This window comes from Crinia signifera, chromosome 1 (assembly GCF_055691185.1).
Source record: "Crinia signifera chromosome 1, ASM5569118v1, whole genome shotgun sequence".
Lineage (NCBI taxonomy): Eukaryota > Metazoa > Chordata > Amphibia > Anura > Myobatrachidae > Crinia > Crinia signifera.
The window spans coordinates 251704899-251719273 of NC_139217.1; the positions used below are offsets into that span (position 1 = coordinate 251704899).

General features: G+C 44.7%; 1 long non-coding RNA gene across 1 annotated transcript; it reads right to left on the reverse strand.

Moving 5' to 3' along the window:
- Nucleotides 1-7613: 7613 nt before the first annotated feature.
- On the reverse strand, nt 7614-8134 carry LOC146027811 (uncharacterized). Its single transcript, XR_014455150.1, has 3 exons — nt 7944-8134; nt 7722-7860; nt 7614-7638 (listed from the first exon to the last, which is right to left on the reverse strand). It is a non-coding gene; the product is annotated as an uncharacterized LOC146027811 (long non-coding RNA).
- Between the last annotated feature and the right edge of the window lie 6241 nt (nt 8135-14375).

Sequence of the window (14375 nt, forward strand, 5' to 3'; positions counted from 1 at the left end):
GAAAAGAAATCAATTAACCAGGACGTGGTAACTATATACTGCACTTTAAACAGTTGCTAACATTGCACATGCTTTTTAATAATAATATTTTTTATATATATTTATTTTTGTATTGTCTTTTTCTTTATTATTTTTTCATTTCTATTTATTTTTATTATTTTTTATTTTTATCTTTATTTTTATTATTTGTGTTTTGATTTGATTCCATTTTTAGGTGTATTATATCTTATATATTCATTATATTTATTTTCTTGTGTATATCCTGTGTCTATTAAATTGAATAATGCAAATAATGTTTGCATGATATGTTCATTCAATAAATTTTATATTTGTGTGCAAGAGGCGCCTACTGGTATCTCTTTTTTGTAAACTCTTGTTTTTTGGGGGCGGCAACCCCCTCCTAGAGGGCAGCCATTTGCACACAGCACACACACATTAACCCACAGCGCTCAGAATCTCTTGTTGCTTTGTCCCTGACAAGCATGCCTGCACGTTGCACCCCACTTGGGTTCGCCTCGCCCCTAAGTGTCATTTTCACAAAATTGCCTGTTTGGGGTTTTTTAATTGTGAAACATGTGTGTTTGCAAGTGGGTGCCATGTGCGGCCATGCTGCATGCTTGTTTGGGGTGCTGGAGTGTTGTGGTGGGTGCCCTTCATGCTTTGGGCGTGGTCGTGAGTCCCCATTTTAAAATGACTGCAGCCAAAAAAAAAAAGAAAAAAAAAAAAAAACCTGCAGCCATTTTGAAATGGGGGCCCTGGGTCACGAACATAGCATGTCGGGATCCCCCCCACTACACCCCAGCATCCCTGACAAGCATGCCTGCACGTTGCACCCCACTTGGGTTCGCCTCGCCCCTAAGTGTCATTTTCACAAAATTGCCTGTTTGGGGTTTTTTAATTGTGAATCATGTGTGTTTGCAAGTGGGTGCCATGTGCGGCCATGCTGCATGCTTGTTTGGGGTGCTGGAGTGTTGTGGTGGGTGCCCTTCATGCTTTGGGCGTGGTCGTGAGTCCCCATTTTAAAATGACTGCAGCCAAAAAAAAAAGGAAAAAAAAAAAAAACCTGCAGCCATTTTGAAATGGGGGCCCTGGGTCACGAACATAGCATGTCGGGATCCCCCCCACTACACCCCAGCATCCCTGACAAGCATGCCTGCACGTTGCACCCCACTTGGGTTCGCCTCGCCCCTAAGTGTCATTTTCACAAAATTGCCTGTTTGGGGTTTTTTAATTGTGAAACATGTGTGTTTGCAAGTGGGTGCCATGTGCGGCCATGCTGCATGCTTGTTTGGGGTGCTGGAGTGTTGTGGTGGGTGCCCTTCATGCTTTGGGCGTGGTCGTGAGTCCCCATTTTAAAATGACTGCAGCCAAAAAAAAACGAAAAAAAAAAAAAAACCTGCAGCCATTTTGAAATGGGGGCCCTGGGTCACGAACATAGCATGTCGGGATCCCCCCCACTACACCCCAGCATCCCTGACAAGCTTGCCTGCACGTTGCACCCCACTTGGGTTCGCCTCGCCCCTAAGTATCATTTTCACAAATTGCATTAAGGTAGGGTAATTGCACAGTAAAGGTAAAAAAATGTAAATTAATATTGCTTTATCTGTGTTTATATTCCACAGGAATGTCTCATCGGACAAGGACCGTGGAACCCCTTTCCCCTCTTCTTTCTATTTCAGGTGAGACGAGTCCAGTGGAGATGACTACAAGGGAGGAAGATGGTGATAGGATATCCACAAGTAATCCTGGCCGGCCGGTGCAGGACGAAATGGAGCATGGAGATCGAGAAGGAGCACCTCAATCAAGTCTAACAACTAAAAGGAGAAGGACACAGGTAACTTCTTTAAAACTTGATGAATAGACAGGTTTCGCCAAAACGCACTATAGCGCGTATTGTACCCTAAAATGGTCCCTTGGGGACTCAGTTTTTAAAACTGAAGGGGTCCTCGAGGACGCGCTGTACTAATCCTGTCAGCTGCTGCTGCGAGCCAATCACTGTGACTGCAGAGGCCGCCGGGACCCAATGAACAGTGGCCGCCGGCCGCCGATGACTTTAGGTTTAATACAGTTTGCTGCCGCTGCGCACCACGCACCCTGCATGAGAGCAGGTTAACTTTTCAAACTCTGCATCCTAAGTCCACTCAGCTGCTGAGAGCAGTGGGGAGGGGGGGGGGGGACAGGATGCTGTAACAGCCGCTCTCAGCAGAGTAGATGAGCGCGCTGTCAGGGTGGCGGGGGACAGGATGTGGCAAATGTGACTCAGATCAGCGTGTCAGCTGGTCCAGTCCCCCGCCGCGTTGATAGCCTGCTCACCTACTCTGCTGACCAGCATGCTGGCATGTTTTCCAACCCCCCCCATGGCAACCAGCATAAAACGTTCCCTCCCCATGTGGCAACCAGCATAATATGCCCCCATCCCCCGCAGCATGTAACCCCTAGTAACAAGCATGTAAATAAATAGCATTTATGTGCTATAATATATACAGGGCAGTACAGTGTGTGCTTTAATGTGTACTGGGCATGACGGGGTGTGTGCTGTAATGTGTACTACTATGTGACACCACTCCCCCCCCCCCCCCCCCCCAAAAAAAACATGCCATAAATTTTTACCACACGTCTTTGGCGCACACTATCCGTTTTTCAGGTTAAGTTAGTTTCTAGTATATATGTACCTTTATGCGAGTGTGCCAATTGGTACTTCCATGCCCCCCCCCCACCCCCCCCCCCCACCCATATGTGCCATGCTAGGGAGAAGGGGAGAGGAGGATTTATTCCGTAGGGACCCACAAAAGGTCCATTCGGAGCCCAATTTTTACAAGTAAAGGTTCCCTGGGACCCACTTTTTGGGTGGTTTTTGCAAATACTGAATACATCATGATGTTAATGTTTACTATATGCTAAATCTATGTGTAATTTTGCTGACACTGTTTGTTTTATAAAGGCTACAGACAGAACACTGGATGAACAACCCAGTGGTTCTGGGGTCCAACCACCCGTAGCGAGAAAGAAACCTGGCAGGAAAAAAAAGGTTCCCCTAGACCAACTTGCCGAGGGAGAAGAAGAGTGCAACCCGTTCAATACTGCAGAAAGCAACGTGCTGGTTGAAATGGTCCACAAGTACTATGACAAACTGTGTGGACAAAGAAGACAGGAAACGAGCAGTAGAGAGCGAAAAAGAATATGGGCCTCGATTGCAGAGAAGGTTCATTTCATTATTTTTTTTAAATAAATCTATTTAAAAAAAGTGCATTATTTGATTATTGTTTATAATGTGATGTTTTGCATATTAGATTACAGCAGTGAGTGGCAACGTAAGGTCGATCGACAAATGCCACAAACGATACAATGATTGTCGACGGCACACAAAACGGAAAATGGGCCAAGTCAGGCAACATGCAATCGAGACTGGAGGCGGTCCACCATTACAAGTTTCATGGCAGCCGTGGGAACTAGCCATCCAGGAACACATGAATCCAATCATGGGGGAAGGTGTTCCAGGCTCTGTGGAGTCCAATGTCCGCAGAGCAGAAGTGTTAAATGCTCTGGAAGCGCAAATTCCGCCAGCGCAACGAAGAAGACGGAAGACAACACCTGCAGGAACACCGCCTTCGCAAACTCAACAGCAGGGTAATTAAATGTACTACTTTGCTCTCTCTAAAATAATTTTGCAATGTTCTAAAATGTGCATTCTCATTTCAACAGTTGTCGTTGCTGAAGATCGGACAGAAGACACCCATGTAAGCCAACCTGCTGAAGAACCCTCAACACAGGATGAGACCATCACCCTGGATCTGTACTCGGTCAGTCAGTTTGAATCTTCCATTCAAACAGAAGACACCTATCCAGGATTAGAAGACAGCAGTTTGCAAACCCCACTGGGTAAAGAAGGATCTACAGCAAGTGGAGGATTGGCCCATCAGCTTCCAAGTTATCATCATTCCATCCAGGACATCGAGGAAGCGTCTGAAGATGAGGAGGAGGTGGATCCCACCAGACCAACACTGATGGATTGTAAGCTTTTGCCATTTGTTTGTAACCTTGGGTTTTTTTTTTTTTTTTTTTTATTTATTACATTGTGTGGAATTGATAAAATTTATTTATCTTTTCCTTTTTTTTTATAGCCGGAATGCAGCTCGTGGAGGACATCCAGAGAGAACAGGCTCCAACGCGCGTCCATAGAGTCCGGCAATTGGCATCTGAAATAGAAGATCATCAGAACCAGTACCGGATCATGATGGAGCAGAGGATGACAGCCATGGAGAAGCATCTGGAAACACTGGCCACAACGATGTCCGACATCGAGCGAAGACGCCAGGAGGATTGGGCCGAAATAGAGCGAAGACGGCATGAAGACTGGGTGGAATCAGAACGCCGACGTCGAGAGGATAACCAGGTGATGATGACCGGGATCTACAAGTTGGTTGAGAATGCAGTGTGTCAACAGGAGACCCTGAGGCAAATTTCCACCTGCCAGACACAAATTGCGGCAAGCTGCATGATGATCGCCAGTTCCCTGCAGCAGAGATACAATCCGGACGACGTGGGACAACCAGCGAGAGCCACCCCTTCACCGTGGGTGCCACCATCTTCATCAAGTCGGCATCAGGAGCCTGCGCATCTCCAAACATCATGGGCCGGATCTTCTCAGGCATACCAAGGCTACGCTGGAATGTATCCACCTCCTCCACACTCCAGCCAAAGACCAAGGACGCCACCACATCGCACATCTCCTACTCGAGCTTCAACCGCCCAAAGGCCGGGACCGGCGGAGGAGGACCCTGCACAGTGAACACGGTCGTATATTTCCATTTATTTTATATGTTGTTTGTTTTTATGTTAATATACAAAGGTTTCTTTTCTCCTACTTTCAGTTTGTCTTTTCTTATGATTATTTAACCCTTGCAAATTTTTTCTACAGCTGTGTTCACTAAGGAGTTGGGCGTAACAGTTATGCAATGCATGCGCGTGCATGCATTGATAATTGTTGGGAAATGATGAAAGCTCCTTACATATGGTGGATGTAATAATGGGCCATAAAAAGAGCAATCTGATCCCACATTTCTACCCTTGCAATGCAACCTTTAAACCATTTGTTCATATTTATCAAAATTACACCCAGTGCAAACACCATTTTTTTTTTTTTTTTCAATTTTTCAGGGGCAGTGCATTGGAAATTGATTTTCAACTCCTAAAATAACAAACGGGGAGAATGCCAAATCTACATACCTATTGGTGAGTAAAATGCAAGTACACCCTCTAAAATCTTTCTTGTCCCCAAATCTTGTCCCTTGTGCTAACGCACAGTCCAGGCGCATTTGAAGTGTGGCTGGCTTGTGCGTTACCACAACGCTTACTCTGCACCTGTGCCCACAACTTGCAAGTGACATCTTGTCCCCAAATCTTGTCCCTTGTGCTAACGCACAGTCCAGGCGCATTTGAAGTGTGGCTGGCTTGTGCGTTACCACAACGCTTACTCTGCACCGGTGCCCACAACTTGCAAGTGACATCTTGTACCCAAATCTTGTCCCTTGTGCTAACGCACAGTCCAGGCGCATTTGAAGTGTGGCTGGCTTGTGCGTTACCACAACGCTTACTCTGCACCGGTGCCCACAACTTGCAAGTGACATCTTGTCCCCAAATCTTGTCCCTTGTGCTAACGCACAGTCCAGGCGCATTTGAAGTGTGGCTGGCTTGTGCGTTACCACAACGCTTACTCTGCACCGGTGCCCACAACTTGCAAGTGACATCTTGTCCCCAAATCTTGTCCCTTGTGCTAACGCACAGTCCAGGCGCATTTGAAGTGTGGCTGGCTTGTGCGTTACCACAACGCTTACTCTGCACCGGTGCCCACAACTTGCAAGTGACATCTTGTCCCAAACAGGTTTTTTAAACCAATAACAAATCTTTGCTCTCCTTTTTTGCAGGTCATACCGACGGTAAAGATGAATAATTGACACCGGGAAAGTCTTTACAATGGTATTAATTTATTTTGGAATTTAACATGTGCAAAAAAGTTAAATAAAGTTTTTCAAATAAATGGACTGCTTTCTTGCTTATGAATGTTATTAAAAAGGTATCAGATGAGTATTATTCCATTTTTCAGTTGTGAACCTTTTTCTTTTGAAACGCCTGAAAAAAATGATAAAGGGTCAGTGTCAGATAAATAATAAGGTTTTTTTGTTTTACATGCAGACAAGCTAGGAGTTTCCAGATTGGTGCTGGTTTACACTCACTGCTTTTTGGGTTTATATTTCACTGATACTCCTGCTTCTAAGCTTTTCCTAAAATATGTCATTGTTGCCAAATACACCTAAATAGATTTCTGAAGGTGTGTCAGTGAAATATTTGGAGCAATCACCGCCGTCTCATAACAGTGGTGATTGAGCAAAAAAGCGAATTGCTGGGCCTATTATAGGGTGATAGTTTCAGAAAGCAAATGATTTTGGGAGAGTGTTCCCATAGCTTAGATAACTTAGATTTGACCATATAATTGATTGATTTATCGCTATTTTCAAATGTGAAAACTCTACCAAAATCCAACACATACTCAAGCTAGCTATATTACATTTGAGATGAACTGGTTTCATGGACGAGAGGTAAATGAACATGTAAAATTTATTGATGAGAAACAACATTACTTAACACCTTCCTCGCACATGACAGGTACACCCTTTGGTCCAGTAGGTCTTGTACACTTTAGGGGTTCACCCGCAGGAGACTTCCCCGGCCAGAGACCAGCAAAAGAAACTGCAAAGAAGAAAGAGGGGGTTAATGATTGGTGACTGTATCCTATTGCCTCCCACCACCAGTCCCCCACGTAGTTCCATACTCACCCCAGATTTGGTTTTAATGAATGTGCTCGCACATGCAAGGTACACACCCTTTGGTCCAGCAGGTCTTGTACACTTTAGGGGTTCACCCGCAGGAGACTTCCCCGGCCAGAGACCAGCAAAAGAAACTGCAAAGAAGAAAGAGGGGGTTAATGATTGGTGACTGTATCCTATTGCCTCCCACCACCAGTCCCCCACGTAGTTCCATACTCACCCCAGATTTGGTTTTAATGAATGTGCTCGCACATGCAAGGTACACCCTTTGGTCCAGCAGGTCTTGTACACTTTAGGGGTTCACCCGCAGGAGACTTCCCCGGCCAGAGACCAGCAAAAGAAACTGCAAAGAAGAAAGAGGGGGTTAATGATTGGTGACTGTATCCTATTGCCTCCCACCACCAGTCCCCCACGTAGTTCCATACTCACCCCAGATTTGGTTTTAATGAATGTGCTCGCACATGCAAGGTACACCCTTTGGTCCAGCAGGTCTTGTACACTTTAGGGGTTCACCCGCAGGAGACTTCCCTGGCCAGAGACCAGCAAAAGAAACTGCAAAGAAGAAAGAGGGGGTTAATGATTGGTGACTGTATCCTATTGCCTCCCACCACCAGTCCCCCACGTAGTTCCATACTCACCCCAGATTTGGTTTTAATGAATGTGCTCGCACATGCAAGGTACACCCTTTGGTCCAGCAGGTCTTGTACACTTTAGGGGTTCACCCGCAGGAGACTTCCCCGGCCAGAGACCAGCAAAAGAAACTGCAAATCCAGCTGCTTTTAGGGCCCTGCAGAAATTATTAAGCAGGAATAGGCTGCGGACAAGAAAGAAGGGGTTAGTGACACCTCACAGGGCCCAAAACCCTCCCCACCTTCCCCCTGGCGGAGCGATACTCACCGGGTAACTGCACAGTAGCCCTGGGAAAGGCATCACGCACTCACACCTGCCAGCAGCCGTCACACATCAGGGGTTCATCCGCTGCACACAGGATCCAGCAGCTTTTAGGGCCCTGCAGAAATTATTAAGCAGGAATAGGCTGCGGACAAGAAAGAAGGGGTTAGTGACACCTCACAGGGCCCAAAACCCTCCCCACCTTCCCCCTGGCGGAGCGATACTCACCGGGTAACTGCACAGTAGCCCTGGGAAAGGCATCACGCACCCACACCTGCCAGCAGCCGTCACACATCAGGGGTTCATCCGCTGCACACAGGATCCATCTGCTTTTAGGGCCCTGCAGAAAGTATTAAGCAGGAATAGGCTGCGGAAATTAAAAAAAGGGGTTAGTGACACCTCACAGGGCCCAAACCCTCCTCCACCTTTCCCCAGGTGGAGCGATACTCACGGGATAACTGAACCGTAGCCTTGGGATAGCAGCCACGCAACAACAGCGGCAAACATCCACAACACTGGAAAAGAACCGTAGAAAACCGTAGAAAACAACGGCAACAGGCCAAAACACTAACGTGCCCAAACGGAACTCTGGAAAACATAAATTAATGAAAAGTGTTAAATATCATACAACTAATCAAACAAGCAACACACTTTGGACTACAAATACTCACATTGGGCAAAATATGACCGGATGAGTCGAGCTCTCGCATCCACTCGTTCATTCATACAGGCGAGCAAAGCTGTTGAAAGGTCCCCATGCCGGAAAACCGCAGCATCCACGGTCACCGGCAAACGGTTTGCAATGCAAATGTTGTGTAAAATACAACAAGCATTAATTATGCCGCAAACCTTTGCCGGTGAGTATAAAAGGGCTCCGCCGGTCATGTCTAAACATCTAAACCGGCTTTTAAGGACACCGAAGGTTCGCTCAATTACAGCCCTCGCTGTCGTGTGAGCCCTTTGGTACCTTTCAGCAGCTTCGCCCACAGGATCAGATAATGGGGTCAGGAGCCAGTCCTTATTGGGGTAACCCGCATCACCTATGGAAACCCCCCCAAAAAAATATTACATTATTAACAATGTTTGGATTTCAAGACAAATCAAACCCCCCCCCCCCCCCCCCCCCCAAAAAAAAATACTACTTACCTAACAGCCAGCCGTCCGGCATTCGGCCGTGCTCGAAATCGGCATACAGGGCGGACTGGCTTAAAATGAACGAGTCGTGGGCCGACCCAGGAAAACCCACAAGGAGGTTGGTAATTTTCATTTGGTGGTCGCAAACCACCTGAACGTTCATCGAGTGGAAGTGTTTTCGGTTCCGAAAACATTCCTCTGATGCACGCGGTGGTTTGAACGCCACATGGGTGCAGTCGATCGCGCCCAAAACACTGGGAAACTTCCATTTTGAGAAAAAAACAAATTTGATCTCATTCCATTCGCTGTCTTGATCAGGAAATTTAATATACTGGGTCGTTAATTTGCGCAATGCCTTTATGACCTGTGCTATACAGCGGGAGAGGGTTGGCTGTGAATAACCGCATGTTTGGCTTAAAGTGGGCTGGAATGTGCCCGACGCAAAAAAATGCAACGCACCCAACAGTTTCTGGAAACCGGTGAGTGCGTGATTGCCCCGTTTCCGTGCTACCAGGTCTGGCTCCATGAGATCGTACAGCATATGGATTGCCGCAGACGAAAGGCGATAATTAGAAATCACCTCCGCCTCGGTGAGATCACCCAGTTCACGCCTAGTACGAAAGTGGCGTGGACGTGGGACTGAAACCCACACAGACTCACCTAATGGAGCTATCGCCGGAATACTAGTGTCGTGTTCCATCATATCTACCTCCTCCTCCACACTGGCATTCAGCATGAAAACAACAATAGTATCCCTGAACAGCTCCATTACTGTAGTCAGTGTTAAAGAAATTGCAGTGAAATGCAAAAAAACGCAAATTACCCTACAAAAACGTTTCCAATACAGCAGACTGCAAAAGCTGTGTAATCTCCTCAAAGGCCAAACGAAGGAGTGAGGTGGGGAGGAGAATCATGGGTAAGTGAGGTGCACCATGGGTAAGAACAGTGCATTGTGGGAGAAAAAAAATACCAGAAAAAATTAAATATATATTTGTATAGCACTTCTACAACCATCAAATCACACAAGGGCAGCAAATAATATTAGATTACACTTGCAGAGTGAAATTAAACACTTAAAACCAATTATTTCACAGGTTCATAACAAAGTTCACCATAAAAAGATGACGAGGGACACTCGGTGAGGAACGGCGATATCAAACAAGAAATAAGAATCGCCAACTTCTCATTGAATACACTTTTGGCGATTCATGGTGATTCCCGTCGACTACCGGCGAATCCCCATAAAAATTCCTATAGACAAAAACCGGCGATTTGTAGAGAATAACATTTGGCGATTGGTGCTTCATTCACCGGTCGTCATCGGCGAATAGAGGTCGTTGAATAGGGTGATTCGCTTTTTCAGCTCCAAAAATCGCCGGCACACACGAAAAAAACACAGAATCGCCATAAAACTTGGCGATTCTGCCTCATTGAATACCGCCCTTAGAATACAAAGCTCCCTAAACTGTAGTCTGGCCAGGCTTTAAATGGCAACGATACTGTACTTCTTTTTGCTGCATACTGTCCAGTGTCCACACTCTGTGTCCTCCTTATTTGTGCAAAGCAGCTTTTTTTTTCTGGGGAGATTTTCCGGCCTGCAGGTCTCATGGTGATCAGGTACGGAGCATAAGTGTCTTGTTTTTTTTCCATGATCATACTATCACTTTTTATGCGTTTCAACGCCTGACCTCTTATATCAGCAGCTTCCTCAAAGTAGTGATATGCGAGTAGTTTCATAGTCTCAGTACCGTAGTGCAGTGCAAGTTTCTTTGCCATCCACATCTCTTTTTCAATAAATGTAATGTATACATTTTAGGGGACTTTTAGTCACTTATTTGGCCTATTGGCCCCTCAGCTGTTGTGACCAATTAGTCAGTTTTCATAATTCAGGGTAATGTTTGTTACAGGATAGCAATAAACCTAGTACTCCCTATCAGTAACTACATGATTTTCATTGCTGGGTTAATGTGTTAGTGGTAGAACAGTCAATGTTCAGTTTTATATAGGTTAGAATCCTATTATTATCCAGGAGTTGCATGCAGTGTTTTGTATCAGCCATTCTGTTTTGAAATATGTCCATAACAGTGAGATAAAACAGCAATGATGGTTAATGTGTGCTTAAATTCAAATGCTGTCATTTATAATATTTTTGTACCTGTGTATATGTATGTATGTATATGTATGTATGTGTGTGTGTATGTGTGTGTGTGTGTATATATATATATATATATGTATATATGGTTGCCGGTATAAATAAAATATTTTATTGATATCCATTTTATCTCTGTAGTTATTTGAACACGTTTGCATGAGTGAAACTGGTCTTGTTTGAAAGGAACATTTTGTTTTATTTATATACTATGCAATGGGGCTCCTTGGAAATTTAGACACTCATCTCTGGTCAAGTGGCCACACCCCTTCAAAAAAGACCACGCCCCTTGGTGGGCCCCTATGAGTGCATTCCCCTGTGGGCCCTACATGCCCCAGTCCGACACTGTGTATAACATCAATATGTATACAATCATCACACATAACCTGCCATCGATGGGAACCATCGATGGAATATGCTTAGATGGCCATCCCTAGGTACCATCATTCGCTTGCGAACCAATTCTCGTACAATTTCGTGGACCCAGACACTGGGGTTCATACACAAAACATTGAAAGGCTCTGGGGATCTTGCAAGTGGAGGAACAAGAGAAAGAGGGGCACTGCGCGCCAATATTTTGACTAGTACCTTTCCTCAAAATTATTTGGCGCAAAACTGTTGGCGCAGAGAACGCTTTCCAGTGAATTTGACATGCCCTAACTCTGCTCCCAACGGCTGACAAACCAGCAGACACAGCTGCGTCAACTTCAGCTGCATTTGATGTTAATGCAGAAAGTGAAGAATCACTTCATATTTTCTTTGACTTGTTATTTGATATTATTGTAGATAACGTAGATTAGGCTGCCGCCGTGAAATTACACAAGTACCGGTGTATGTTTATATTCTTTCAATTGGTAAAGTAAATCTGCTTGCATATTTATTCAGGAATATATCTGCATAATAGAAAGCATCTCAACACAGCAGGTATAGTTGTGTTCAAAATGTGCACATTAAAAACACCATCTGGTCATTTTCCCCCCAGAAACTATGTATTTACTGCTTCTTTTCCAAGTGTAGCTTATTGTACTGAATCCTTTTATTTACGTATGTTTCATTATAACAGATGTCACTGTTGCCCTGGAGACCAATGTCAGCATTCTTTATGCTTGTATCATGGATTGTTATGGCATGCTATTTCACTTATGCAGGGTTACTGAGATTTATTTTGTGACCACTTCAAATGATATACTGCACAATGTCAAAGCTCCATAATGTTTTTTTCATAGTAAATTACAAATTTTTAACAATTTTTTTTTAGTCTCAAATTACTTAAAGGCGCCAGCACAGAAGTGACTATGCGCATGTACTTTGCATAGCAACTATGGTAGTACGTGAGTGAATTATATACGGTGTACAGTATGGAATGGAAGTACAGTGACCTACAATCGGTCCAAGTACTGTAGCTTAATCCAGCAGAATGCCGTCTTCTGAGATCATTGGGCTCAACAAGACCATTTTCAAGTATATTCATTTGCCCAAATGGCCTTTAGAACAGCCCTTGCCAAGGATAAGGCCCAGAGATATTGACAAGTTACTGACAACATACAGACCTCTGTCTTGTGTATTTGCAACCTAAAGATTATTAAATGACTGTGTGTAATACCCCTCCCTATGTATATATATAGTATTGTATAACCCTGCTATGTATGTGCTTTTATGTACTAATGCCACTGGACTGTGCATATATGGAGAGACATCCCTTAAGACTTTCTGATGGAACATGCCCAGTGGTGTGAACATGGAGGGACTATACTATTTTATTTGCGGTTGGGGGAGAGAAAAAAAACTGTGACTGAGGATGCCCCTAAAAGTGTTCAATAAAGTTGGGGATTGCGTGTGCTGCAGAAAAAAACAGTTGACCAGTACAGAGAGAGAGAGAGATTTTTCTAGAAGGAGGAAGTGTGCAGCTGGGGGAGAGTTTTAGACCCTGGGTACCTGTGTGAGTGGTGGTGAGTGGATAGCCGCCCCCAAAAAGGCAGGCTTATATATTTTGTGACCAGCCCATCTGTCAGCAAACCCCTTCCCTGCATGCTCCCAACCGCGCATTGTATGACTAAACAGCAGCCCAGACTATATATATAGAGGGAGGGGGAGACAGACTATTAAAACAGAAGTAACCACATCCCAGTCTCCCTACAGTGTATTGAGGGGACATCCCTGCATGTGAGGGTGCAGAGTTAGTGTCACCACTGCCATCTGATTCCTAGACAGAGTGTATACCACAGAAGGTGGTAAAGGATATTATACTCCTTGCTTTTTAACTATCACATACCCGGATCAGGAGAGTTAAACCCGGTGCAGGAGCCAGGGGACACCTCGCTGACCATCCTTTAGCAAGTGAGCATCTATTTGTGCAGACAGTGTATGGTATATGTTAAAGTTCCCACTACAAGCAGCTAAACCCGGCGACGCAGCCTGGGGAAGCTAGTGCAGGAACAGTACCGCTATAAAGACACTAGTACCGGAGAATTTGTGCGTAGAGCATATTATTATCATTGGCATCAGGAGTAAGGAGATAGAGGCCGTAGTCACGGTAACAGAGATACAAGACCAGCTGAATAGGAAGAAACTAAGTTAGTCCGGTAACGATTTTGGATTATGACACCGAGCTAAACCCGGTTCTACCAGAGCCAGGGGACGCTGAGTCTAGACTGCATCCAAATAGGAACTATCCTGAATAAACTTGGGTTATTGCTACAACGGCACTATATAGATGTTATTTTGAACCGGTATAACACTGCCAGGGATAATTCTGACATACCATTGGTGCATCCCTACCATTGTTGCATCCCCAGTATATACCTCTCCAAGGAAACTATTCCTGCTTACCAGAAGCGAGAACCTGAATGGATTGTACAGATTGGCAGGCAGACTTTATAACCTTGAATGCCTAAGGGATCATCTATAAAGAACAGGGGGAGCATATTTATTGAAAGTACCAGTGATTAGATTATTGCGCAATAATAGTTAAGTATTATAGAGGTTATTAGCATTCATACATTGTAAAGGTATAGTGTCTTCTACCTTAATGGGGAACCACAAATACGGTATATGACTATAAGTGTTATTGTAGAAGGATGAAACCTTGTCCCAGAGCCAGTAACTTGTAATGTTGTGAAGGGAGGGTGTGAGAAATACCTATATATTAATATATATCTGTTACAAAGACGTACCAGTTGGTGTATTATACCCCAGTATTTGTAATTTAGGAGGTTGTGTTAATAAATTGTTCAAGTGCTCAACAACCGATGGCATTATTATGGGTGATTCCCCAAGCTCACCCAGATAGCTTGCGACTACTATCTAGATATCGGAAATTGCTATTCCGCAAAACCGACACAGCTTGGGGTGGAGGCACTACATAACCATATCAACTG